General features: G+C 40.7%; 1 long non-coding RNA gene across 1 annotated transcript; it reads left to right on the top strand.

The window, feature by feature from the left end:
* Positions 1-26,353, top strand: LOC119716016 (uncharacterized). Its single transcript, XR_005263631.2, has 3 exons — positions 1-172; positions 21,737-24,090; positions 25,392-26,353. It is a non-coding gene; the product is annotated as an uncharacterized lncRNA (long non-coding RNA).

The raw sequence follows: 26,353 nt of genomic DNA, 5'->3' as shown, positions 1-26,353 counted from the left end.
TTCACAAAGTTGTGTAAGCTCATTCTGTGCACAGCTTGATAGTTGCAATATCAATTATGCTCCTTAGCTTCCAAGAAACAGCTGACCACAAGGATGAAACTCGTGTGGGAGGAAGAGGGAGCATGCTTGGCAGCTGGCCTCCAACGCAGGAATCGCTGCCACAGGAGGACAGGTTAGTAACAAACTGGCCTTATTTGGAGCACAGTACAAGATTTTGCAGCTTCAGACTCAATTCCTTCCATCGTAATATCTCTCAGAGAACAGGAAGAAGGGGACAATGATGAGGTTTCTCTTTCTGTGCAGCTTTAACATTTATAAGGCACAGTGGTCACTTGAGCACTTTCACTTGGTCACAGTGGTGACAGAGATATAATGGTTTTCTCCTGTAGATTTAGGGGATTTGTGGTTGTGGCTCATGTTTTTTCTTGTATTAAGCTAACCTGGGTATGTAGTGTAGTGTTAGAAACCTATACTCTCAAAGGATATTGTCTCTATGAAAGCTGCAGTAACTCTGGGGGAAGAGAAAATTATTTCCTTTATTTTGGATGTATTTTAGATTGCCTAGAAATAATAGTACTAGTTAATAATGCTGTAATGCTATGGTCTCACAAAGAGGAAACACTAAACTTGGGGTATTTTGGTGAAATACCATTATGTTAAACAGTCTTATGGCTGCTTAAAAATATTTATGAATATAAAGACTGGCTTTTTTTTTCCTTGGGTCTTTACACGCTGCTGATATAGAAAGAACAGTCATCAGTCATTTTTAGATGCTGCTCTCATAAGGAGGAACCAATAAAACATTTTAGGTCGAACACATACATGTTATGTTTAGAACAACCACCCACTATGTACCATATGCTGTCACACTCTCTTAACAGAATGAGAAAGACTGAGTTTCCCCATTTATTTTTAAGGCATTTCTCATTAATACCTCCCCCATAGTACTTAATTTGCTTTAATATTTACAAATAATAGACGCTATTTCTTTTCTGAAGTAACCTGAAATACAGGCATTCAGTGTTCCATGCTCATGCTACTGTAATGCTTCTAACTTTGTATTACCTGTGTCATGAAGAAAGATTACTGAAATGGACCAAGCCCTACAAGTAAATTGAAAATCTATTACAAACTACCTCATTATAATAAACGAATGAGCTAAAGAGTACCTGAGTGTTTGAGGCCTAATCCAGCAAAGCATGTTGTAAGTGTGGAAAGTCTTGAAAAGAAAAAAGAAGTTATCCCACAAGACTGCAAGAGTGTTTTGTGGAACACACTGTAGGTGTTCTGCAAGACTGGGTCAAAATGCTCAGGACTTTAAGAAACCGACAGTTAGTAATATAATACTGGGTTTTTGATGTCATAGCCTCATATACAAATTATTTTGTAATGGCTAATACTTTCCATAAAGTTAAAATAATGTTGAGACAACAGTAGCATGTGGGCCATACCTTAGGCTGTGCATCATTCCATGTCTGGAGGGGCAGGAAAGGTTGAGCTGTCCCTGACTAACGCCCTTATCCCCATATGCCACAGGCTCCCCGAGGAGCAAGGGTAAAGCTGGATCCATCTGACAGGGTTGTCCTGCCACCATGGCACCCACAGAAGGGCTAATCCATGGCTTGGGCGTGCTGTGAAGGTGTGAGCATAAACAAGTTAAAACTGACCCATAGTCTTGGCAAGGTGGAAGAGGACAGTTATTTATACCCATTTACACTGAATTGCATCAATGTGCGGAACACTATAGTGACAAGATAGCTGTTTTCCCTCTCCAGACACATTTCTAACCTGTTTGCTTAAAACTGACCTGGGAAGTTAAGAGGTAACCCCCCAAGGCAACTGGAGGGACTGCATGGTTACCAGGAAGTTTTTGCCAATTTATTCTCTGTCACACTGTCTTTTTTGATGAATCTTATGCTCCTGGACTTTTCTCTTTGAATATTTTCAGACCTTGTGCATATACATGAGCAGAATAATACAGATTTAGACCATGTCCTCAGAAAGCGGGTTAAACCACAGACTAGTGTATGACTGCTTGCTGTGTGCTGCCACGGGAACAAAGTGAAGGAGATGATGTGACATCGGCTGGTGGAGAAAGCAGTCATACCATGCATATGCAAGTGATTACTTTTTGAAACAGAACTAGCCTCATGGAAAATGCTATTTATTGCTAAGCATTCATAGAGGTTGCCATAATTATAGAACAATTAGGTAGCAGGATCTATGGGGCAGGGTCTTTAGTGACCCTGGGAAGCAGCAAGCATACTTTGAGATACACTAACCAACCATACCCAGCTTCATTGGGACTGTCTGGGGAGTCCACATTGTGCTCTCATGATCGTTGGATCAGCTAGATCAATCAAGAATAATCTGAAGAGCAATTATGGAGTGGTAAATTGTGTCAGGGAAGTGAGTACATTGTCTAGCTGTAAAATGTGATTTTTCTGTGCTGGTGGTTTTGGGAGACCCTTTCAGTTCAGCTCAGTGAGAAGTTCACACTGCTACAGTGCTTCCTTTGCAATTGAGTAGGTGGTGGGATGTTCATGGTCTGCCACTCTTCAGGGCCTGGAAACACATGTACAGTCCCTACCATAGTGGGAAAGGACATGGTTTACCTCTATGGCACACCTCCTCTGATGATGGTATTACAGCTTTAATCCTGAAAGGCTTTTCCCACATCTGTTCTCCTCATGTTCACCACCATCATTTTGTCTAGATTCCTCTTAAAATGCCACCCTTCCCACATTGCCTACAGAAGGCAAATATATTTACCAAACAAACCAACCTGCTACAGAGCCATGACTCTGGTCACACACCTTGATTAATTCTGATTGTATTTTGGTAGTCATTGGCTTTCCTTGCCTCATCAACTGTTTATCAATGCCACCAGTTGCCTCATGTGTGAAAGTGATCAGTAAACACAGTGAGGCAAAGATCAAATCACTTCTGATTCTTTGGTAAAACTTCCTGAGCTCACTAAAAAAATAATAATTGCTGTTCTTTTGTAAGGGAGGATCATTATAACTTCTAAAACACTGGTAAAGGAAGGAAAATGGGGATGAAAGGACTTTAATGTTATCCAACATGGCATTGCTGGTTGCAAATATAGGTTCCTTTCCTTAGTTAAGTCCTACTGGAAACCTCTGCTCATTTGCTAACAGCTGTTCTGGAATCAGCAGAGCCTCAGGATCCACTCTTTTGAAATGACCTAATCATGTATTACTGTCTTGCAATTTACTCATTAACATTTAAAGAAGCCCTTAGCAACACATTTTTCAAGAGTGGCTATGACAAACTGCCATCGTATCGATTTCTTTGGTGACTTATTTGCTTATGTGTGATACCAAATATTGTATGCAAATTCTAAATAGTTATCAAGGGATGACTTATGTAGTATCACTATAGTTCCTTACAAAGGTCTACTGCAAAGTGTGTGATCCAGTTCTGCTGCTCTGTCAGTGTTCATTGCAGACCATTTTTTTGTGAGAGGTGGTGTGCAGGAGATGGTAGAATGACTGTGAATATTTTGAAAATCACCATCTGTTTTGTGGAATCCAAGATGAACACCATCCCTGTGAAACCAGAGAAAGCAACCATCAGACTGTACAGTTTCTGTTGGTGATCGCTGTGCTTTGGCATTAGAATTTTCCTATACAAAAGCAAAAGAGCCCTGCACTGAGCCTTAGAGCCAGCTTTAAGAATTGAACAGCTGGCAAATAAATGAGACCCAATCTGCGTGCATGCAAGTGGAGGCTGCGAATCATATCCTTATCATGAAGGTGAGGAAAGCGGGAAAATCTAGGTTGATAAATGAAAATAAGAGAGAACGAGAGGGCAAGATTTATGGAGTATGGCCTCTCCAGTTCCAGGTACAATGCACATTTGTTTAAAAAAATAAGAAGGCAAACCAAAAACCAACAAATCCACTGAGTAGAAAATGCAAAGCACAATATAAATGCTAAGGGATATTTGTCTGGATGATTTATACACATATAACATTCCCTTCCAATTAAATTTACAGCCATTTAGCTGTACCTGTATTTTTGATCTGTTAGTTCTGTAAGAGTAATGCACTCAGTACCATTAAGGAGAAGTGAACCAGATAAGCAAACTCCTGGATGGGAGCACAGTCAGGCCATTTGGGAAAACCTGCGTAGAGAAAAACTTCTCTTTCCCTGTCCCACTGGCTTACGCTTTCTTCTCCCACGACTTACATGCAAGGGGGAATATTGAGAAAACATTGGCATTGTTGCAAGAATACTTTGGAGCTCATCAGGCAATCTGTGCATATTTTCACAAATATTTTTAGTGGGGGGAGAAAAGTACATAATTTAGACCTGCAAAGAGGCATGTTTAACTTGCACTCTCCTCTGGCCACTTACATGGAACTTTACTCTCCTCCGCTCTCTAAACACAGATAATTGCCATGGTAACCGCTGTATTTCAAGACTCTTACACATATACTCACACCTTTCTTAAAGAAACACAGAGCACAACAATGTGGGATCGAAACAGTAAATCACCGGGCTGTTTTTTATTTGTTGTTAGCCAACTGTCAGGATTTAGGGAAGAGCTGGAGACTTTCAACCCCTATCAGTTTCAGGCCAAAACCCGAAGATGTTTAGACAGACACTTTGACATCTTCACTGAAAATCTGGATGTTGTTTGGTAACCCTGGGCAAGGAATGACTGATGATCTCCCCGGGTGCAGGGCTAGAAGATTCCTGAGCTAGGGAAGGAGATTAAGGGCCTAAATACTGAAAACCAATGAGCCACCTTTAGGATTAGGCACTAATTTATCAGAGTGTGAAGCCATGACATGCAGGGAGCTCCCTGGTAACACGGTGAACTTTCAACGCTGCTGGACTTGAAGGTCCTTCTGACAAATACACTTCATACATACATACCCTTATATCTATAGATACATCTGTCTCCTTGCTGACTAGATGGCCTGCACCGAGAAATGCCTCTGCACACTGCCCCTGGGGTATGCCAAAGACAGGAGGGAGGAGACATGCCAGGGTGCAAGGCCCCCCTGACCACCCCATGCTGCCTCTCCTTGCTGGTCCTTTGTGGGCTTGAGAGCATCTGACACAGGTCAGAGAAAGCAGTCTGAGGGCAGTGTCCAACCGGGATATATAAACATACCTGATGTATAAACAGTATTTTTTTTTCCTCTCCGGTTATCTTTGATAGGTGAATCAGGAAGTAAAAACGATAAATAGTTTGTTTGGGAATGGAATGAGCTTTGTGTTTTCCTTTGTGTTAATGACCTCAATCTTTGCAGTCTGAACTTCTATCTCAGTGTGTTCTTACATGCTTGACGAAGCATTGCTAGATATTGTTTGGAAGATGAGAGCTAGAGAGTATTTTGAAGAGGAGGGAAGGTCTGAAATGCTTGAAAGAAGCAATATGTTAAGCAAGCTTACATGGCTAAAGTACAAGTAAGCCTTCAATTCTGAAGTATCCCTATAAATCAAAATAGCACCCCTTCTCCCTCCCTCTCAAAAAAAAATTCTCTGTCTGGGAGTAGGGATATTAATTTGTCTGGATGACATGTTGATTGTGGCTTGTTCTTGGGAGATTCTTTCCTTCCACCACCAAGGTGCAGCTCATCCCCCTTCTGCGTTTGGTATTTGTAATAAATTTCAGAACTCTCCTCTGATCCTGTCCTGGGGAATGGAACTGGAAGCGTTCACAGCAATTGCCGGCTGCTAAACCATATAAATTTAGTTTTCACAGAAAGAAATATTTGCATGAAATAATAAAAAGTTTTCCCTCCTTCCCTGGAGAATTTGATCATATGGGAATCCAACTGACACAACAACATTCTCTTTTCTGCAGGTCTGGAGGAGAGCTCTGCTTAATTTAAACATGCCTGCAAGTGTCCAAGATCATGTTAAACTGGCAAATGAATTAAAGATCCTTCTTTCAAATATTCGTTGGTATCTGTTAATTCCCCCCAAAACAGGGTTGCTTTAGTATGGTCTGAACATGCAAAAATCAGGTACCCTCTTCTCTGAAAACTGACAATAAGTTTTTCCAATTCAGTCACCTCAATTGCTCACAAAAGAGGAAAAAATAACAGCAACTATTCATTAAGAAACAAAGTACAGAAAAGCTTACTGTCTGCAATTATGGTCCAAATTTATACTGAAATTTAGACCTTGTTGACTTATGACAGTTTCATTTATTTTAATTAGAGAACTCCCCAGAACTCTGCTGTGATTGCCATTATCCAAACAGCATTGCTAGTGTAGGCTTTAGCATTTGGAGTCAATTTTGGAAGAAGTTACAATCTTCATAGTGCAATGAGAGTTTTTTTCTTGAGGGGATACACCAGCAGGGCATGGATTTTGTTTCTTGTAACGCAAACAAAAAGGGAAAGCTGTTGTTATATTATTGGGTTATTTATCCTGCTGTCATTCAGTTGCATGGCCATAGAAAAGATCAATGCTAAAACAGGCAGGTCACTGTCTTCTCTATCTCCACTGCTGCTGGGAAGGAGAAACAGCCCACACCAGAGGAGCAGGTGCTGCTCTGCCTGGGCTGGAGTTTTGTGTATGGATTTTAGACAAGCAGATCTTTCCACTGGCTGGTGGGTCTTTGTGGTCAAATCTGAATTTGACTCTAAGAGGAAAAGATTATGCTGGATTTTGCTTGTCAGAAAAATGCAGCAGCTGTCCAGCTTCCCCAGGATACCCATCCGGAGGCTGCTGCTTCCAGGCAAACGGTACAAAACACTGTGGCTGCCCTGCACTGCCCTCCTGCCCTTCCCCTCCTGGAGGAGCAGCTTCAGGATTTTCCCTTCTCTACGTCACTGCCTCCTCCCCACAGCCTTGCAGGAACTTCATTTGTTTTTGAACCTCTTCCAGATTCAGCTGAAGTTGACCTGTGGCTTTCGGAGTTATCAGGGGAGCAATCACATGAATTTGATTAAAAAAACCCAACAAACAACAACACAAACCAAACCAAAACAAACACAAAACAACAACAACAAAAAATGCACAACAACTAAATGTCCAAATAAAAAGAACCCAGAATAAATACCCTGCATAGGTCAAGCAATAGCTCCACTATCCAGCAACTGTAGCCTACTGACAGACTTTCTATGGGACAGCCATTGCAGAGAGACATGATGGAGCATGTGCACACTCAGGCTGGACATCGAAGGTACCACAGCAAATACATTTCCTGTTTACTCGGAATTTTCCACCATACAAGCAGTTTGCTGCCTTCCTAGAAAGAAGAGTCTATCCTTGGTTTTATCTCAGCTTGCATTATCAGGAACTAAGTACAGGAGAGAAGAGATCCAATCGTAGCTGTTCAGCCAAAGGACAGTTCTGCAGTTAGAGCTTCAGAAGTTTATATCATAAATGAATCTTCCAATGTCTCTCCTTTTATTCCTGGTGAAAATCATGAGATGTTGAAAAGTTATGTTAACCTTGTGATTCTTCATGTCACATGTTAGATGTTGTATCTGAGAAAGAGGCAAAATGTAAATATCTGTCTGGATATATTGTGCAGGTTTAAATGCTTTATTTCTACTTGTAAAAGGCAGTAATGGCACGTGTGCTCTACAGGCAAGGATAAAACTCAGCTGCTGAACTTTTCATGATTTAATGCTAGACTAGGTTGCAGGATTGCAAAATAATGCAGAAACACACAATATTTGAGAAACATATGTGCAGAAACATAGAGTATTTGAGAAACATATGTGCTGATACACAATTCATAATAATGGAAAAGCCTGATACCAAGAAGACAGGGCAGTTTTATTTGAAGTTCCATCATTTACTATGCAGGCTGTTTTCAAAGATTTATATTGCTTATTTGGAAAAAAATTATATTTATTAGTGTGGATGATGTGCATTTCTAGAGTGTATTAAGCAGAATTTCTCATGACATTTTAGTATTGATATTTCTCTTCAGCCAGAATCTCAGCCGATTTATGAATAGGGTAGAGACAAAGAAAGGTAGTGGTAAAACAAAGATGACTTTAGCAAACTGACAAACACTGCGGTTTGCCAGCCACTGACAAATATGAACAGGCTAGTCTAGGACAACTTTGTTTACATAGTGTTTAGTTTAGGAAGGAGTATGCTATAAATATACTGCAAGTACTTCGAAGTCATAAAGTTGTCCATACTATTGAATGACTATCTCTAAATAGCTGGCAAAACAAGAAGCTGATTAAACAATGAGTGGATAACCAGCAAGGTAGGACCATGGGACTGAAAGGAGTCATTCATTCTAGTTTCTTTCTCTGCTAGCCTCCTGCAACATGGGTCTTCCTCTTAAAAGTTGTTATATCTTTTTGCATCATGACTATACCACCTCATTGTTTTGATAGTTAGACACCTCTGCTTTCAGAATCAATTAATTCCTTGTCAATTTATATCTTTTTGTTCCTAGTGAAATTAATTTTATGAGTCAGATAGTGCTCTTTACCCTCTGGTCTTAACCTGGACCCACCTCACTACTTTCACACATCTGAGGTGTTTGGCCTTGACCACCCTTACAGTCAAAGATGAGAAAGAGAAAAGAGAAACTTCCAGAAGTCATTGCATTAGACTTGTATTAGACACTGTTATATGCTGGGATCAATGTCCTTCTGGATCTGTTCTCACCATATATAATCTTTCCTTGTGACAGCGTACAGCAGCCTAGACATAGTCTACCAGGCTTTTCACAGTAGCGATGATACTTTCTTAACTCTATTAGAAATTCCCCTTGAAACATTTTAGGTTTGCACTACCTTTGTCTTAGTTGTGTTACATTGGCAAAGGATTCTGTGGGCAGTGAGCACATCTAGGGTGTTCTCAACTTTCAAACTGATGTGCTCCCAGTTTATCACATAAATCTGTTTTATAAATCCTTAGTACAGAGCATGCCATTTGATACTATTAAATGTTATCCCATTTCCATTGCTTCACTCTTTAAGGTCATCTAGTTCTTCCTGTTTATTCAGATTCTCCTCCCTCATAAGAATGCTTTCCAAATTTGTGTTATCAGAAAATTTCATTAGCATGCCAACATTTTTGTGGCAAGGTACTTCCCCGCTTGCTGGTTGCCTTCAGTTGATTCCTTATGCACCTTACAATTCCTGTATTAATCCCCACATATGTTGAATAATTTTCCAAAGAAAGATTTTTATCTCTCGTTTACACTTTTTTTTTTTTTTTTAATTTAATTTCTCAGAACAAGAGTTCTTTTGAATCTGGTGTGATGCTCTCAGTAAACCTTTTATCCCATCTTTTATTTATCTCCTTGTCTTTAATTATTCCCTTCAAATATTTTGCTGTCAAGTCATGCATGGTGTTGAGTTCAACTATCAGGCTCTAGATCTCCAGATCATTCCTTTTCACTCCAAGATAAAGACTTTCTAGTGTCTCAGACTTTTTGGTTTGATAGATTTACCCAAAGCCCATGTTACGTGTGCATTTTTGTGTTCCAGTTTTCACAATACAGTGAAAATGTTAGCAGGAGACAGATTGTTAGGTCCTCCATCTCCCCACTCTAAAGTGAATAACAAGAGGGTTTTTCAGTGCTTGGAATTGTGCCCTTTGCAGAGGGCACTATTCTGATGACCCCAAGCATCTCTGTGTTCAATCGTGGAGCAGACCTGTACTGTCAGCTGTACTGAAAAGACAGCAGGATACTCTTCTTCTGGGCAATATACAGACTATCTTGACTGTTTTCTCAATGCAGAGAAACTTACTTCCCTACTTTCTTCTTTACTATAGCACCTTTTTGTGTCCATTTGCTTTCATTCCATTTGCAAGGTCAAGCTTACTGTGCACTTTGAAAGTCTCACTGTTACTGAGAGTTTTGACCTTTTCTGCCAAGCAGTTCTCCTTTTCACTCTCCTTGCCCTGGTTCCTTTCTTATATTTGTTGTTATTATTATTATTTTATTGGATGTAATTTTTGTAGAGTCCCCCCTTTGGTCCTTGATTTATAGATAATTCAACTCTCTGTGACAAGCACGCACCCCCCTCTCCTCTTTGGTGTAGTCAGTGTTCCAGTCTCGAGTCCTCAAACTCCTGATGCCTCACAATCTCCATCAGAAGTTGAAGCACCCCTTCATGGGGATAGGCACCCCATGGCCAGCATTTAGCACTCCTGCCTTTTGTCTTCTCTGTCACTTGAGTCCCTTCTCGTCCTACCAAAATGTGAAGTCTAGTGGATGTTATATCCAGGGACTTGCTAGTACCTTTAAGTTCAAAGTCAGCATTTGTAGCTGTTGTACCCACAACATACGTGAGCAGCCATGTTTTCTCTTTAAATATTTTGCTCCTTTCTTGGCTGGATCCTCACTGCTTTGCCTGCTCATAGGAACCTCCTCTGTGCAGAGGTCTCTCTGCATCTCAGGCTTTTTATCCTTCCCTAAATTCTTTCACTTTGTAGCTTGGAACCTGCTATGTTGCTCTCTATCCAAACACCATCTCTTCCTATATGCATTTTTCAGACACAGCTGGAGAAGTAGCTGTCCCATGTAATAAACTTTTACAGGCCAAGTAGTTGTGGGGTTCTTTACTTTGCCTTCTGAAACTGTCATATTTCAATTGTTGTCCCGTTGGATGTAAACAAGAATTGTTTGCTGATCACTACTTTACAGGCCAATTTCTATGACAAGCTCTTCTGTAGGCCTAACAGGTAGCCTGTTGGTCATCTGTGGCTGGTGGAGTGACTCTTTGGTGAAGACATCTCTCCACCATTCATTAGAGAAGACTTGAGTCCTCTAGCCTTGGGAACATTTGTTCTTTGGTCTGCACCTGAAGGCTTAAATCCTGACTTCAGCTTCGTAACACACTTCTGGCATTATCTCTTTTTACAATATTAATAGAGCTGGCTCTTGTCATACCCTGGCCCCCCTGCATGGCAGTTGGCACACCACTGCTCTTTGGATATCCACTCTTTTAAGAGGCTTATTTATTTATCTATTTATTTTTGTGAGCAGTCCTCGGTCACACACTTCTGCTTTTTTTTCTGTTTTTTTTTTTTTTTTTTTTTTTTTTCCTGTGTTATTATGTAAGATTTTGTGTCACCTTTTTTTACTTCTTGTCTTCCCTCCTCTCTTCTCTTTCTGCTGTGATTCCTGTGCCTGGTGGTCTCTAGTCTTGCTTCAGCTGGGACAAGGTAACCTTCCTTTCATCCTTTCTTTCATCCTTTCATTCACCCATATTCTCTTTCTTCCTGTTATGCATCTATTTTTTCCTGTGCAATTGAAGCTTGTGTGTGTATATGTGTATGTGTCTGTCTGTCTATGAATGTTTTTTTTTTTTTTTCTTTTCAGTCACATCCTTGTCCTTCAAGATCAAGTGCTTCCATGCCCATCTTTCTCACCTAAAAAACTGTCCTTGTGGGGGCCTCAGGTCTGAAAACTTTCAGAAAATATCTGCCTGTGAAACCTCCTTTCTTCTCTTCTCTGTTTTCAGCCAAAGGGAAGGACTTGCAGGTCCTGCAGCTGCCAGCAGCTGAACCCAGTGCTGACTGCTTGTTTAGGACCAGCCATGACCAGCCTCTGCAGCACACACCCAGTGCTCAGCTTTGTCTTCCATCTGCTGCCCCTCCAAAATGACTTCTGTGACTGGGAACACCCTGTCCATAGGTAAAAACTACACCGAGCTGCCATTAACAGCAAAATAGTGTGAACCAGAAAATAGTGTGATCCAGTGGCCAGAAGTGAAAATATGCAGATTTCTAAACTTTGTGGTGTAGTTTTGAGGAGATTATTAATAATCCATTGACCATAGAATAAACTTTCTGAGCTAAGCTGTCCTCTCTGGGAGGGAATGATCCAGGTAAATACATGTCTTGGCCCTGAGACACCAACAGGTCCTAACAGCCCTGAATTCCCTCCCCATGGCCTCATACACCATGTCCATGCCCCAGCCCAGTCTGAGGCCATTGCTCTCTGGGGCAAAGAGTGATGGCCCTGGTGACTCCTTCAGTACACCAAGAGTCTGACGGCCTCTGCCAAAGAAGCAGAATCCAAGATAGATTGTGCCTGCTGTGTTCCTGTCCACATGTCCACATGGCGAGGAAGAAGACTGCAGGAACAGGCCTCTCAACTGCATGGTAGTGTGGCATTGTTGATTTGATAAGACACACAGATGTGATTAGAGGGAGTGCAAACTGGCATGTAAAACCCAAATAAATTATTACTTCTTTTTTTTTTTTTTTTTTTTTTTTTTCCCTGAAGTTTGTGTTGTGTAATTTATTTTTATGTTTAAAGTACAAAGGTAAGAGGCAGGTGCTGAACATATTCAGGCTGGCACTTGGAAGTCACATGTAAGCTCACCTGTAGGCAGCAAGCTGTACCCAGCTTCAGGTTATAACACCAGGACCAGGACCTACCAGCACCAGTCCTCTCCCTAGCCTTTTTGGGCTCTGAAGGTACTGCAAGTTTAGCCTGGCTAGCTGTGCTAGACCTCATCATGATCATAACCTCAGTTGAAATACAGTAATGTAGTCTGGCAGTCAGAAGACAAAACTAGCTTTCATGTGACATTAGGGTAGAGCTGGGCCCAGCTCTACCCTAATGACCTCTTTGTCTTGTTTCTCCCATCTGTAAGGAGTTGTAAGGTTATCAAATTCTTTCTAAGGCACAGCGAGACTGAAGTGAATTTTAATGTCATTAAATTATGCATCTGGAAGTATTTGTGATTTCATTTTGGAGCTAAGCTCTGAAGCATCAGATCTGGTGCATAAGCAGTATTACAGTGACAGAGAGCTGAGGGTACAGCTTCACAGGGCAGAATGGCCATCCTAGCCAAAAGGCAAAACTTTGCACCTCACTGCCCCCTGGCTCTTCCCAATACCATCCTCACTTTTGCCTTGAAATGGCTATACTGCCTATCAGCCTTGTCCAAATGCTGGCTCAGTTCACTGAAGCAACTCTTATGGCTGGCCCATGGGAGAGCAGCTGGGTGGGATAAACCACCTCCTTTTGGACATTTCAGTAATCATTCTGTTTCCATGTCATAGAATCATAGAATGGCTCAAGTTGGAATGGGACCTTAAAGATCATCTAGTTCCACCCCCTCACCATAGGAAGGGATGCCACCCACTAGATCTGGTTGGCCAGGGCCTCAGGTAACCTGGTTTTGAACACCTCCAGGGATGGGGCATCCACACCTTTTCTGGGCAGCTTGTTGCAGTGCCTCACCACCCTCTGAGTGAATAATTCCCTCCTGACCTCTAATCTAAATCTCCCCTCTTTTAATTTAATACCATTCCCCCTTGTCCTGTAATTATCTGATTGAGCAAAGAATTGCTCTCCATTTTTAAAATTATATAAGCCCCCTTTAAGTATTGAAAAGCCACAATGAGGTCACCCTGGAGTGTTCTCTTTAGGCTGAGCAATCCCAGCTCTCAGCCTTTCTTTGTAGGAAAGGTGCTCCAGCCCCTTGGTTGTCTCTGTGGCCCTCCTCTGGACTCACTCTAAGAGCTCTACATCCTTCTGGTGCTGGGGGCTCCAGCCTTGGACGCAGCACTCCAGGTGGGGCCTCACCAGGGCAGAGCAGAGGGGCACAATCCCCTCCCTCCACCTGCTGCCCACCCCTCTGTTGGTGCAGCCCAGGATGCAGTTGGCCTTCTGGGCTGCAGGCACGCACTGCTGGCTCGTGTTGGGCCTTTCGTCCACCAGAACCCCCAAGTCCTTCTCTACAGGGCTGCTCGCAATGGGTTCTTCACCCAGTCTGTGCTCATGTCTGGAATTGCCCCTGCCCAGATGCAACACCTTGAGCTTGGACTTGATGAACCTCATTAGGTTCATGTGGGCCTAGTTCTCAGACTTTTTGAGGTCCCTTAGGGTGGCATCTCTTACTTCTATTGTATCAACCGCACCACTCAACTTGGTGTCATCTGCAAACTTGCTGAGGGTGCACTCAATCCCAGTGCCTTGTAATTGATATTAAAAAGATATTAAGCTGTGCCAGTCCCAGGACAGACCTCTGAGGGTCACCATTCATCACCAGCCTCCATTTAGATGTAGAACCATTGACCACCATTCTCTAGGTGAGACCTTTTTGTCAAGTGCATCATGATGGATGGAAATGGAACCTCTTGAATAAGATTGAGTCCCCGTGAAGCCTTTATTTATTTATTTTTAATGTTTCTATCCGATTTTTGTAGTTTTTAAGCACCTATGACAAGGTCTTTTTCGTAAAACATTAATTCCAAATTTTCTATATTCTATAGAGAATTGGGTGTGTGTATATAGTAATCTGAAGTCAATGCTTGTTTCATTTCTCTAAACAATTAGAAAAAAACCTATTTGTCAAAAAAAGTATTTCTACTGGTAATTCCTGTCTGTTGCAAAAGAATTTCAAAAAGTTTGTTTTTATTACCGGTGGCTTTCTGGTTTATGAGCACTTGTTTGTATTTAATGTTACAAATCCAGACCATTTTCAGTAGGTATTGGTAAAGTCAGTGTGATTTTAATACCACTGTAAAAAAAAGGAATTACTTAGAGCTGCTTAGAGGAATAAAATCATTTAATACTTTATTTGTGTGCTGCATTTCAGTTAACACACACAAACTCAAATACTTAGGAAGCAATTGGAAGAAATGGTCCTTTGTGAAAAATCAATGTCTGTGTTTTATCTATGGTATCCTAACCATTCCTCTGGGCCTTCAAGGCCTTCCACAAAAACAAACAAACAACAACAAAAAACAACCAAGTGAGATAAATATCAAATGCTGGATAGGTTTTATTAGAACTTGGGTATTGAATGAGCAAGAAAAATATTTCAGGATAAGTAAAACAAAACTCTCCCAGGCATCTTCACACAAGAACCTGTCATGATGCTGTGAGCAGACTTCACTGAAGAGTTGAGCAAGTGTAGAATCTGAGCTGTGAAAGACATTTCTAATTTACACAGTTATATTCAATAACAGCAAAATGAAAACAGAAAAATATAGGCTAGGTAAACTACTTTCTGCCTAAAAGCTTTTGTTTTTCTATTACTGTGCTTTTTCAATATAAAAGGCTTACTCCAAGGTGTAATTTCTTTGAAGTAATGAACATGTATTGAAATTTGTGCTTCATCTTCTGACCAATGTCCAATTATGGTTACCAGATCTAAATATAGTTCTTGCCTACAGTCAGGGAACATAGTAATTTTACAGGTTTTTATATATTTTCATTCTACTTTTCCAATTTGTTTCACCCTTTTCAGGCTTCTGACACCCACATTGTCAGCCATGAAGATCTGCACACATTTTCTTTTAAAATATGAAAAGAGGCAAAATACTTGTTACAATGCACGTTCACTAAATTACATGGATGTCAGATTTTTCTGGTAGTTTCAAGTTCAACATTTTGGGGTCTGGCTGCTTAATCAATATGTGTACTTTTATCCTTTTGTATCTGATTTTTTAAACTTTTATCCAATAAATGATATAAAATGAAGATTTTCATAATTCTGTAAAATATATGGGGCTAGACTGATGACTATATCGATGCATAGCCTCACATTATTGAGTGTTTGGAAATCTTAGCAATAAAGTGAATCTTCTGAAAACTCAGTTGATAAGACTTCAAAAAGTTGGAAAGATTTTCAATCTGGTTAAAAAATTCCAGAAATTTAGTAAATCAAGGGTACAAGGTAACTTGTTTAAAGTGAGATCTGTCTGCCTCTGTTATCATTACTGTTTCCTGAGAGACAGTTTATGGAAGGTGGTTTTATGATACATTCCTGAAACACCTCCAGATTTCAAATATGCAATATAAACCACCTTATGAAAACTGCATAACTTGCCCTTGATTTATAAATAGTACCACACCTACTTTAGCTGTACAAAATTTCTAAGTCCTAATGTAGTCAGTTAGTAATAAAAACACAGCTTAACACAGAAGGATTTGCTAAAGAACCAGATCATCAAGGGACAGGAAACCACCTTCTAGATTAAAGCTTGCTGCCTATTTCTAAGGTAATGGATGGAAGAACTTAGCACATTAACAAGAATGGTTGGAAAAAAAAAAAGACACAAGGAAAATGTTTCTTACCAAGGTATGTTGTGAACAGTTTCCTACAAAGATTGTGCTTAAAAGGGAAAATACAAGCAATGTTTGGCAATTAAAATAGAAGTGGTTTATTAGTAGTAAACAAAATAATTACAGCAGAGAACGCCCCCCTCTGATTCAGGTAATCACAAACATTTTTGTGTATAGAGCCTGAACTGTTGGGCTTTGGGGCTATATTCCACAGCACAGGAAATTTTAAGTCAGTGTCCTAAAAATACTTGTACGAGAGTCACAGAAAATATCACACAAGGCTTTCCAGTACAATTCACTTCAGCATATGATATCTGTCTACCTCCCCAAAATGGCACTCTAATGCCACTTGGACAGTGGAGAACAAAAGGCTGATTTCTCCAACACGTTCTTATTGCATTTTCTGGACCTAATTTTATTTTATTTTTTTCTGGTTCCACCCACTTGAACTCTACATATATTGAATATGTATATTCATATTTTAACTCTTGGTATTTTCTTTTTCATGTATGACACCTTGGTCTTTTTTTTTTTTTTTTTTTCTTTTTTTGTGGATATGCCGTTACATTGGCATAAAAGTGCCCTAGATGTTTAAAGTCACTTAATGTTGTTTTTAAGTGTCTTTAAAGTTCAGGTTCCCAATATGCTCAGCAAGTTAGAGGTGGTTATGCTGAGACAGCTTCAAGAGTGCAGGTTTGACATGCAGTTGTTTCTTCCATCTCTAGGGAATCCAAATCTTTAATGCAAATGTGTACTCACAAAAAAGCTGTTTTCCATTCCTTTATTCTCCTCTCATACTTTCCTAGAAATCTCACTTGAATCAGATCAGTAAACAGAGACCAGCGGTTTTGAAGGAAGTGGTCCAAAGGACATTTTTTCATCTCTTGCTTATTATCTCAGCTGCTTTTGGTGCATAAATATTGTTGAACATCTGGCCCTACCACACACTACACCAGTCAGCACACCTTCATTCCTGGCACTAACCTTCTGCTCCTTTAAAATAGTGGACTTGTTTCTCTTATCTTGTTCAACTCTCTTGAGTATATGAACTTAATTTTCCTGAAAAAAATAGAAAATAATGGCAAGTTCACAGTCAAGCCTCTGAGTGTCCTACTAAGGACGTATATGTTGCAATCATAAGTGTCCAGAAGTAAGCTGAAATCCCAAGGTTCTCTGTAATTTAATCACATTTTTCTCCTTTCTTCATCACTGCAGTGCTCCTGAGTAGAATCTGAAAAGGACCCAAAGATTTGCCCTGGACTGAAATGTGATAAAAATGAAGCAAGTCCACTTTGCATTGGCAATTCAAGTACTCCTGTTGGGGACTGATTTCATCTAATTTAAGCTGTTTAGAAGCTAAGCCACTGTTCTAGGGTTGTCTGAGCTAAGCCACTGTTCTAGGATCTGCACTGCCTTGCACTGCCTTGTTCTTCACACCTAGTTTAGGCTCTGGTTCCCCGAGGTGTAGCAAATGTTTTAATAGCTTACTGTTGCTGAAAGGCTAAGATCCCTCATTCCTCCACCCTCTGCTATTGCTCCTGGTCATCTTCTTGCCGTTTCTTTTGTGCTGGCTCATCAGGTCCTTCTGTGAACTGATTCAACCAACCAGCCTGGTGGAAAGTCAGTCAGGCAAAGTGAGGGAAGGAAGAAGAGCAATGAACAGAGATGGAGAGAAGAAAGTCCTTTTTTTTTAGTGGAAATGAGATATTGTCAGCTGCCAATGAAATTGTCATCTGACATGTCTGCTGTGCTCAGAAATGGGGAAATCTCTGGATGCATTCCTGTCTGCAGGACAGATAGAAAGTGTTTCAGTGAAAACAAGAGTCTAGGGTCTAACTTTTGAGTGTTCAGCTTTGGTCAGAAAAATGATTGAAGAGATTTGATGGCATTTTATGTTATCAGATACTTCTAATTCAAAATCTTCTCAGTTTGTAAAGAGACAAGATGCTACTTCTGCTTTGACAATCAGATCTGTAAACTCAGTGGGGGAAGAGAAAACTAGAGTACTGTTGTCTTGAACCTCCTCAGCCATAGGTCAAATATTGCTCTGGCAAAACCCTCCTTTCAGATACTTGGGTTATGTCACCCCATTGTCTCCAGTGTGTGCTCCTATCTCTGTTCTGTGTGGGAGCTGGTGCTTGGCTTTGTAATGCTGTTAATGATATAGAGCTATCTTACCAGTACGACCTCTGCAGTGATAAAAGGAATAAAATGTAGGAAAAGCCTCCCATTATCACTAATGGAAGAAGAGATGTCTCTGAATACATGCATGGAGAAGATAAACAGAGTGAAAAGGTGCTGATTTTACCATCATTCCTTGGAGTAGAATTGTGCTTTAATGCATTTTTCCCCACAGTACAAGGTTTAAAATAGAGAATTCACTGAGGATTTCAAAGGATAAGTTTCTAACACAGCTAAGTAGTACAGACACCAACAAGGAAGCCTTGCCTACAAAATATTTTCTTGGTTTGTATCAATGGTGAGAGATCAAGGATGCAAATTTTCTCTGGCTCATGATTTATGCATGTGAGCAATAACAGGGTTTTCAATCTTGATTCTGTCACTCTCATATGGAGAGTTAAAAAAAGAAGTGATTTAATTTGTGTGTCTAGGTTATTCCTTTTGTTACACTGTTAGATCTGGAAGAGTGATACCACCTTGGAACAGCACTGGAACAGCTAACAAATTATTTATATGTGCTAATTCAGCTACCACAGAAAAAAATGGATGCATGAAAAGAAAATGAAATATAAATATGACTATAAAGGTATTATTTGAGCAAGATGTTCACACCAAATTGCTGTAATGCAATAGTTGTGAAGCAGCGGATAAAATTTTATGGAGTTTACTATGTATTAGCTGCATATGCAGGAATGCAGCTTTCGGTGGAAGAACAAATATTGAACTACAAAGGTCATTGAGAAAGCCCAGTCTTTGACAGCTGATATTGTCAAAGCTTTATCAGAAGAGGGAGTCCAACACTGTTCACATAAGTTGTACAGTGAGGTTTAAGCACAGAAGTGATGTGGCAGGGATAAGAGCTAGAATATCATGGTTGCAAACTCAACGTTTCAAAATGGTACAGCAGCACTTTGGTTTTGAGATGAATAGGTTGCATATGAAGACTTTTTCTCCCTGTTTCCAGTCCTGTGATGGCCTCTAGATCTTTTAAGAATGGAATGAAATTTTCAAGCTGAAGTTTATTGTTTTTGATCTTATATAATGGGGAAAATGGCCAGAAAATAATCTGAGCAGCAAGTGGAGTTTTGCTCCACTTACACTCATCAAGTCACAGAGAGGCTTGTGTGTGCATTTGCGAATGTGTGCCTTTGCTAGGTGATGAGTGAACATTTGCTCACATGAGCATTGCCATTGCCACATGATGGTGCATGCATGTACACATCAGCACAAATAAACATGGTATACTTTGGTCGCAAGTCAGAGGAAATTTCCTCTCCTCAAAGCACAGGGTGAAGTGGCAATGCAGGAAATCTCTAAACATCTTCAGCCACTAGTAGGGAGAGAAACAGAATGTTTCTCTAACTAAGGGGTCGGCCTGGGTCTGAGCTCTGGCTGGAGCCCAAGTTCATCTCCTGTCCTGGCTGTGTGGGTGTATGTCTGTGCTCGAGTGCAAATTTGAGGCCAGAGCCGGGGCCTGCTGCTCTTTGGCACAGATTCAAGGCAGGTCTGCTGTGCATAGCCCTGCACTTTCCAAACTACATGGCTTTAAGATGGGCTGCCCTCAAAATCATGTTATTTAAGAGAAATGCACTGACCTGTAGGATTGGATATGGGACAGAATGAAAATAACCTCCTAAAGTGGTTAAAAGTAATTGCCATCTGAGCCAGAACACAACAAGGTGTTGATGTCACTGTAAGCAAACTGACTGAAATTAAGAGATGACCAAATCAAAGACTACAGATATAATTTGTATTTATACACAGGTGACTTAGAAGCCCAGTTCCCTATTTAGTATAACTTAAGGAGTAAAAACACCTTGGCGGCTGACACAACTGAGCCCAAATTCAGAGGGGGTCCTCTGTAGTGCTGTAATTTTTGCTACATGGAGGGAAAAGGTATGGTTTTCCTAGCTCTCAGACAAATCCATAGGAAAACAAACAAACACAAACAGATATAAATGTTGAGTAACAAAGCCATTTTTGAAGGGTATTCCTAAATCCCTCCAGCTCTGAGAGTATCTGGCCCTGAAGAGCAACTGCAGATGTGGTTATGCTCTTTTCTCCTCCATACCTGGTGAGTTGCTTCTTTGCTCCCTCCAGGGAATGGCTTCTGCCTCACTTTCATCCCCAAAGTTCAGAATTCGGGGGGAGAACTAGGTGGCATGTATTGAAGCCATGTCAGAGACCTAACAACTTAGCAGGTTGGACAACTGAATTGTGGTGCCCTGGGGCATGCCTTTGACTTGTTTCAGTTACTGGTGTAGATGCACTTACAGGCTCACAAAAGTATTTAGATGCCTCAGAAATCTCTTGCTGAATATCTTTGGCCATATCTGGGCTCAGGATACTTCTGTCCTCCAGCTACAACCTGATTCTGTACTAAGGGAAACCCTGTGCAGCCACAGCCCCACTGTCTCTTTCTGATTTCCTTCATTTTCTTCAGAAATGAAGAATCTTTTGCTCCATCAGGTCACTCACTGGTCTAGGTGACCAGGACATGTCTCAGGCCATAATGACAGCTGAGTGGGCTTGCAGACTGCATAGATTTGGCTTTACATAGGTTTGAGTGAACACAGACAAGAAAATGGGAATAAAATTATAGAAGCCATTTAATCTCTCTTATTTTCATTGAGTTTTTAGAAGGCAGAAGAGATTCTTTTAACATCCTCATTTTACATAGAGATCTATCAAAATAAAAAAGATACTGCATTGTAAAGATCTCAGTGTGGAATGATGGCATCCTGTGGGCCATGTTTCTTCATTACAAACAGAATAATTTTTCTCCTACCATTGTGTATTATTAATGCAATGGGAATGCTGGTTAATAATAAAAGATTGTTGTTTGACAGCATGCTGTATCACCTCTTTCCACTAAATAAAATGATGGCAGTTGGACCAGCTGAAGCTATTTTGCCATGTTATGTTTTCCTGCATTTTTCTCTCTTGTTAGCAATGAAAATGCAACATTACAGTAACATTTCCTTTTCCCATTACTATCACATAAAGACAATATGCTAAAAAAACACTAATGTAGCCATTTTAACACAATCTCTGTGTAATGTAGAAATATGGTGCCTGCCTGTTCACACTCACTCGTAATGCATATAGGTGAAAGAACAGCTCATATTTTTAGGTTTATGAATAAAAAACTAGAGATATTCCACATGAGGACATGCCCAGTATTCTTTTATAGTCTGGAAGGGGGTCTCTGTGCCCATATATATTAAAGTGTGCACCTGCCTTCAATAAGCCCACATCAGGATACGCAAGTGAACTGTATGCCAAATTTGCCTTGTAAAGCAAGTATAAAAAGAACAGATTTTTGCTCTGAAAAAAAAAAAAAAAAGGAGAAGAAGTAAGTATTATTAAAGGAAAAACATAGTTGAATAGTTGAGCTGTTTTAGTTGAGATCTGGGAGAAGAAAGAGTTTGACTGAGGCCAGTGGAACAATTGAAATAATAATAATAATAAAAAAATGATCAGAAACATAATAGTGGTTTTTTTTTTTTTTTTTTTTTTTTTTTTTTTTTCCCCTTCTGGAAAATCACAGAGGATATTTTGTGGCAGCTCATCTTATCATGCATTTTTGTGCAGACCCTTCCAGTTTCTCAGTGATGTTCTGTCTGCTTGAATGGCTGTCCATGTGTGCTTGGTCCATGTCTCAGGTAAGGACTGCAACCAGCGTGCACCTGCTTTCCAGTGCTGCCTCCTGGGCTTCCCTGTTTGCAGGGATCAAGGATGCAGCGAATCTGAGCATGGCCAGCAAGATGACTTCTCCAGCAGGAACCACAGACCTGATCATCATTTTTCACTGCACACCCATTGCTGTCATACTGAAAATAAGATAAAATTACTTAAAATAAGAGAGCTGTCTGGTCTCACATGTTCATGGAGAAGGGATCTTCAGATAAATGAACTATTAAGACTGAACTTTGGCTGAAGAAAAACACTAGAGGCTGCCCAGCAGACCTTGATGTATTACAGGCCATCTTATTCCTGGCTTGGAGCTTGTCAGCCACCCTATGGAGAGATGCACATAGCAAACAAGCTACCTGCAGTGGCCATAATCCTTCTGCAAAGAGCAACATGGACCATGTTGTGGGAGCAGAACAAAGGACAAAGTCATCCTGCCGTGAATTATATATGGGAGGTAGAAGAAAATGTCACCAAGTGGTTGCAAGCCATGGGGGCTGCATGTTCATTTGAGTGTTTCATTCTGCAATGTTTATTTGTAGTCTTGATGCTTCTGAAGGCTGTGGAGCTGTTGAGGAAGGGGGAGAAGAAAGGAGGAAGGAAATAGGGGAGTCAGGACAATGAGGGAGGAGGGGAAGGGGAAGTTCAAGTGGACAAATACTGATGTCCATATCTGAGCCTGATTCTCTTTCTAGGCAAAAAAAACATATGTGACCAGTTTCAGAGGTCTCCCCGATTGTAAAAATAGCTTTCTGGCAGTGCCTTTACTTCTCCCATGACTGCAACCTATGGGACTGTCTGTGATGAAGAGATCTGCATGGTTACAGGAAAAGAACCCAGCCACATCCACCCTATTACCTTTCTGGTAGAAAAAAAACCATGGTGGTTTTGCATCTTTCAGGACAGCTGTGAGATACATGGCAGAAGGCATATGGGGATCTTTGGGTTGTTCCTGGGTTGAAATTGAACAATTAGGCAAAAACAGAGTCCTGATGCCTCAGAGCTGAGCTGAGCTTGGTTACCCAAAACATCTTAATGTGCAAGAGAACAGTGCTATATATTGAAATCTTCTGTGAGTGCTATCTTCATCTGCTCTCAGCATTAGAGGGTTGTTATTTAATTTGCCTGTGAGTGAAACAGTCTAATTTCCATTATGATGAGCATTTACATGAACATAAGAAACTTTTGAAAACTGGAGACTGCAGACCCCAAAGACTAATTCCTGTGGTCCCGAGGCTAGATGCTGTTTGTAACTGCAAATCCAGAGAATTCATGAGGATAGATACTCTGACCTACTGAATTTATGGAGCCACCTTCTCTGCCTCCTGCTCCCTCCCTCTTGGCACAAGTGGGAGGAAGGGGTATGCTGAGAGCGGGATAATCAGTGTGTGAGCTCATAAGAGCTGTGCTCCACGCTGCCTGACACTTCACTTGCACAAGCTCCAGTAGGATAAGGCTAATTGTGGAAAATAGAGGACTTCAGTACTCTTGACTTCTGCTGTGACTACGTGGTTCACAAGCAGAGGACAGTACATACACAAGGGAACACTGAGGTTCACTGGAGAACATGGTTTGCTGGAGTTGGTGGCGTCTCCTTGGATTACTGCAGAAGTCTTTCTTCATCCTCTTGTCATTTTGTCTTCAGATATGCCACCCAACTGCTACCTCCTGTTGGCTCCATAGAGCATTTGAAGACTTCTCTTGAAATCTTCTATCTGCCTTCTGACATGTTTCTGAGCAGCATGCACAGAAAAGGATCTGTGCCTTCCAGGACGTGAGACCTCAAAACAAGTTCCTGTTCCTGAGCGCATTTTGATACAGATTCCATTCTTTTGGAAGGCAGTGAAATGATTAAAAAAGGAGAAGGAAATTGATTCTGAATTTTTCATTATAAGCAAAAAGTCTGTTAATATTTGTATGATGCTTGTTAATATTTATATGGTTTAAACTGCTGTGGCAGCTCAGCTTGTGATGCATTTTTGGATTGTTTAGACATGCTTTTACAGTTCAAGCCCCAGTTTCATTTGGGATGGTTTTGGAACCACGAGTGCCTGGGAGCCCTGTGGTGGCAAGATGGCAAGCTCCCATGGAGGAAGACTGCTGGTGCACAGGGACCAGCCGAGACCACGCTGCCCTTCAGGTATATGTCATAAGTCATGGCTTACAGTCTGTGTGCGGAAAGGCTCCAACTGCTTCTTGCTGCAGCTCTGGGTGAGTAAACTGCATGGGCTGGGGAAGGAAGGGGTTGAAAAACTCTGTCTTTGCTCCTGTTGAATTCAGTTGTCAGACTTAGAGCCTTACTGATCCTTATGGCCTGATCCCTGCTTCAGATTCTCTGCCTACTCTGGAGGCTTCTGTGGGAAGTGCTGTGTAAATGATGAGTGCTGTTAGAGCACTTTTCCCACCTCTGCTGAAGCCCACATGTGAGTTTGCTTCTGATTTCAGTGCAGTCAGGCTTACACAAGTATGCTTTTGTGCCTACAAATGAGAGGAGTTGAAAAGATATTTACTCTCTTGGGCCAATCCATTGCACACTCTGGCAAGAATAATGGCAGAGCATCACACGATGAGAATTACACAACAATTTTCCAATGGAAAAGTAAAACTGCAGTTAAACTTTGCCATCACTAGCTGTAGCATCCCAAATGTAGCAGCAGAGCAGCGGGGCAGCGGTATGGATAAGTGAGAGACACAGAATGATTCGTAAGTTAGGAAAAAATGCTGTGGAGTAATAAAAAGTTTGCAAGCTTTGAAAAGTACCTGCATTTTTTTCTCTGTATTGTTTTACTTGCTTTCAAATGGTCTTTTCCATTGTAAAGCATGTTTTAGAGAATAGTGGCCAGACTCCAGGTTCTAAAACTGATGATATCAGCTCTTCAAAGCTGCCAGATCAGAAACATAAAGATATACATAAAGGGTTCATTTCAATAAGAGCTTATTCATTATTTTCAAAGCAAAGGAACTTTTTTTCCTCCTACAAAAAATTCTCTTTCATTAAAATGTTTATACTGTGGTGTGTATATGAGGGGCTGTCCTTTGAACACATTTCTTGTGGCCTACAGCATAGAAGAATTAAACTGGCATTTAACCAGTAGATTAAATGTGGGCAGGACCCCTCTGTAATGTGGTAGATAAGCAGGTGGATGCAAGATAAGAATGAATATCTGCCTGTTATAAGAATAACAAGCAGAGCAATATTTCCCTAGAAGAGTTCACTGAAGACTTAAGAAGGACAACAAAGGACCTAAGCCTCATCCCCTCCCTTATCTCTGCCTTTCCCAAATCATTATGTTGTACCTCATATAGAAGGAACACAAAATTTCATATCTGAAAATCTGAAATAATCTTGCAGACAGATTATTTAGAAAAGGTTAAATATCACCTCTCTCTCTCAATATGCATTTTCTACAAACTGATACCAAAATGTATGTAAGTACCTGTAAACAGAAAATACTAATACTGCTATGGTCAATAATAATGAATTAATTGCAGTGCCTGGGGCTTTTTCTCAGGAGTCATCCTGCTAAAAACCATGTGAATGAAGAGCAGAAAAGGCAGCTTCACCCCAGAGAAGTCATTGAATGTCTGATGGCCTATGGAGCTGGTGGACCACACAGGCATGAAGGTGAAAAGGAAAAAGAGATAGAAGTGAGCCCTGACCACGAGGCCATCAGGCACTCTCATGGCACATCAGACACCTGGCTGCCTGCCTTTGTGGTGGCTGAGAATGATGCAGATACTCATGGGCACTGAGGAGGATGGTTTGGATTATATGGTTTGTTTTTCAGACTTCTGGTAAAAAGGCTTGAAAAAGGCAGTAAGGATGTTAACCTTCCATGAGCAAGGGAGACTGTAAGGTTGTGCACATGATGTATTGACACAGCAGAGAAAAAAATTGCCAACATTTTAATAAAACAAGAATAAAACAAGAAATGGGCTAATTACTAGTCAGGTGAGGTCAGACATTTAGTTGTAGGAAAGGCAGAAGATATCAGTTCCAGGTAAGTAGTTACTGCCACAACTTGGTACAAAATCACAGGCAGTAGGTTTGGGATGGATTTCAAGAAATTGGTTATTTCATTCCTTTGCTCAAAGGCATCACCAATTTGTTTATATTTGGAGATATTTGTCCAACAAATTGAGTAACTACAGTGATAGGATTAATGCAACTTCTTAAAGTCTATAGTAGTTATTAGTGATCCACCACGTTACATTTTTTTTTCAGAATTTCCTATGCAGAAATTCATGATGTCTCATGTCCGCCTTCAGATAAGTAGCATCTATTCTTCAACTATTGCGGACAGATCTCCAACCACAGACTATCCAAAATCTCATGTTTTCCTTGAGCCCAAACCCTCTGGGCTTGTGGTGTCCAGAACTGGACACAAACTCATATAACCTGCCTGATCCTTTTCCAGTGCCAAGCAGGGTGGGAGAACTACCTCATATGCCTTCGAGCAATCCCTTCTGCCAG

Source organism: Anas platyrhynchos, chromosome 1 (assembly GCF_047663525.1).
Source record: "Anas platyrhynchos isolate ZD024472 breed Pekin duck chromosome 1, IASCAAS_PekinDuck_T2T, whole genome shotgun sequence".
NCBI lineage: Eukaryota > Metazoa > Chordata > Aves > Anseriformes > Anatidae > Anas > Anas platyrhynchos.
The sequence above is the reverse complement of the archived record's forward strand: the minus strand, read 5'-3'. Positions and strand labels throughout refer to the sequence as shown.